The sequence below is a fragment of the Rhagoletis pomonella genome, unplaced genomic scaffold (assembly GCF_013731165.1).
Source record: "Rhagoletis pomonella isolate Grant_MI unplaced genomic scaffold, Rhpom_1.0 Rhpom_scaffold_00003, whole genome shotgun sequence".
Lineage (NCBI taxonomy): Eukaryota > Metazoa > Arthropoda > Insecta > Diptera > Tephritidae > Rhagoletis > Rhagoletis pomonella.
Genome location: NW_023458557.1, coordinates 42,252,169 through 42,255,501, shown reverse-complemented (window position 1 = coordinate 42,255,501; position 3,333 = coordinate 42,252,169). Strand labels below are relative to the sequence as shown.

The following is a 3,333-nucleotide window of genomic DNA, read 5'->3' as shown; positions in this document are numbered from 1 at the left end:
CCCCCCCCCCCCCCCCAACATTACACGTAATCTATTCCAATTACAATATGAAATTCCTTGTAATGAAATTTAAAAAAAAAAAAACAAGTAAGAGCATCGCTGTCTTCGGCTATGCCGAAGGCTTCATACCTTTCATGAACATCTGCAAATTTTAGTTTGACAGATTACTGATTTTGAATACATCTGCATACATCGATAGAGGAGTTACATACTGAATAACTCAGTGAGAGGGGAGACCAGTATGTTTGCATGTATGTATATAAAAAAAATATTTATTGGACCAAAAAGTAGTGGTTAGGCACTGTGGCCAATGGTAATCAACTATTACCACCTCCGCATGGTTGTAAGCCATGCAGAGTCCGCAGAATGCTCCGGAAGCAGTGTCCGGAGGATGCATCCGACTAGGCAGAGCATACTTTGAACTGCCATCAAATTATAACTTAAGAAAGTTTTATTACATGGCAGTTGAGAAGTGCATGTACATAAATTTCATTAATTTAATGAAGGAAATTTTTGCACATGCAGCAGTACATAGCATGAATTTAGGCGCCTGGTGTTAGCAGTCGCGTCTAAACACATACTTATATAAAAAATCGCATCTAAACAATCAGAGATATGGAAGATGTACTTTATATGGCACCAATCTAAGTGATTTTCACTGCTATGTGATCGGTATGTAAACCGGTAACACAATTTATTGGGTTTAGTTTCCTACATAAAGGAGATATATCGCAAAAACTGGTATCAGAACAATCAGTGCTATAGGAGGTAAAGCTTATACAGCATAGATTTTGACGATTTTCTCAGTAGACTTTGTATTATTATTTATAAAATATCTTACGAAATTTATCGGTTTTAGCTGTTCAAATAAAGGAGTTTTACAGTAAAATCCCATATCTGAACAATCAGATGTATGGAAGATATATGTTGTAGTCACCCGAGCCTTGTTATTTGAAAAGCGGCCGTAATTTTAGTCCGATTTCAATAATTTTCAACGTTTTGCTTTTATGTGGCAAGCACAATAAAAATACCGAGTTTGGTACAAATTGGTAGAACGGTTACCGATATACATATATCTGATCATAAGTGGGCGGGGCCACGCCCATTTTCCTAAATTTTACCATAAACGCATTTCCTGGTAAAGAATTATTGCAAGCATCACTTTTGAATAAATTAGCTTTAATATTTACTGATTTATCGAAGATTTTGTATTTCTCTAAATTACCATTATATGGGATGTGGGCGTAGTTATTGTCCGATTTCTTAAATTTTCGGCTATTTTGTATGCTGTACCAAGGCCAACAACTGTGCTAAGCTTGGAAGAAATTGGGGCTGCGGTTACCAAGATATACACATGTAACCATAAGTAGGCTTGGCTACGCCCATTTTTCAAAAATTTATAATATTCTTATTTTTCGTCTGAAAATTATTGTAAATATCAATTTTGAGTGAATTATCTTCAGTAGTTATTAAAATATCGCAGTTTTCGTATTTCTGGAAACTACCGTTATATGGGAAGTGGGCGTGGTTGCAGTCCGATTACGCCCATTTTCAATACTAACCTACCTTGGATTAATGGAAACTTACATACCAAATTTCGTTGAGATATCTCAATTTTTGCTCGAGTTATCGTGTACACGGACGGACGGACAGACGGACAGACAGAGATGGCTGAATCGAATTCTTTCTGAGCATTTATGTATACATTTGTCTATATCTATCTCGATTCGTTTTGGCTGTTACAAACAACCGTTATATGAACAAAAAAGATATACCCTTGTGCACAAGTGCTCTCGGGTATAAAAATTGCACACTTGGAAGGAAAACACATGCGGAAACCTATTTATACTTACACTTGCAATCCACTGTGACCTCCCACCATACCTACATATTCGGACAGCCAAAATGCTAGACAGCGCCTGTGTGGGTTAGGGCTGCCCTTTTCCCACCCTTCCATGGCTGTAAGTTGGTACACATCAGAGCTGTGTAAGTGTGAACTCATTTTCAATTTTAAATTAACAATTTTTTCTATTTAGTTTTCATTACTTATTCCTCGCTTCAGATTGGGGTTTATAATTTTTAAATTTTCCATTCACTCAAAGCAGTTATGAATTCACACATCAACATATTCTTAGCAAGATTGAAAACACCAATGCCAAATCAAAAAAAGGTTTAACACTGAATAATTATTGAAAAGGCTGCAATCTTTTATATGTGTGCATTATTTAATTCAGTACCAATCATTAATTCAAAGACACCCTGGTAAACAAGTTCTTGATAAAAAGGCAGATTTTTGACAATTGCTCAATTGTAAAAATTCGAAGCGGTGTTACGCAATTTAAGTTTTTTATTAGAGGGGATTTTATATCATAAATTTGGGATTATATATAAAACAGTTGTATTAACATTTACATTTTAAAAATAGTTAACATCTTATATTAAAAATGTTTAAATTTTACATTAAATTCGATAAACACTTCGCAAAAACTTTTAGGTTAATAAAATTTTCATATATATAATACTTCTATATTGGCAGTACGCTGAAAGTACATCCGCCAACATTAGAGTGCAGATATATAATGAGAGAACGAGAAAACCAACCAGCCAGAATGGCGTTTGAAAAGAATAAAAAATCAGGAGCGGTGCAGTAACCGTCAATATTTTACACAATTAAATTTTAATTAAAGAAAAAAAATGTGTGTGGAACTTTTGAACAAAAAAGCAAGGAAAAAGGAATCGTATTGCACGTGTCGGTATGTTGCACTGTTTACTTAAAAATGAGCCGTATCAGGGAAAACGGGCAGACGCTACATGCTGTCTAAGGTGCTGGAAAGGAAGGCACAGATCCTCTACATCTTTCAATAGTGGATATGGTGATCGCCTCAAGTGTAACTTATACATATCTTGCTGCTTATTCAAATCCGCCGGTTACCACAAAGCTCGCCCCAGTCACGCTCAGGGAAAAATTTTTGGTTATTTTATTTTTCTATTTTTTTAATATTTTTAATTTAAACCGCTCTTGGAGTGACTTGACAGTTGTTTGTTTGTAATAGTTCACAACTATACATTTATACTAACACAAGCAAACATTTATTTGATAGGCTGTCTCCCTTTGATTGCGGAATAAAAATACATTGTGAAGATACGTTACTATCAATTTAGAAGTATTACATACTAGCAGACCCGGCGAACTTCGTCCCGCCCAAAATTTTTATATATTTTATTGAAACTTTTTGGTCCAACATTTTCACCAACAATTCACGTTTACGATTTTCATTGGCACATTTGTCTGCTAAGATTAAGGTTTGGTGGTCATTTGCCGCTTTAAATAAC

General features: G+C 35.0%; 1 protein-coding gene across 1 annotated transcript in view; it reads right to left on the bottom strand.

Moving 5' to 3' along the window:
* Positions 1–3,333, bottom strand: part of LOC118736240 — an 8,866-nt gene that overhangs the window by 2,596 nt on the left and 2,937 nt on the right.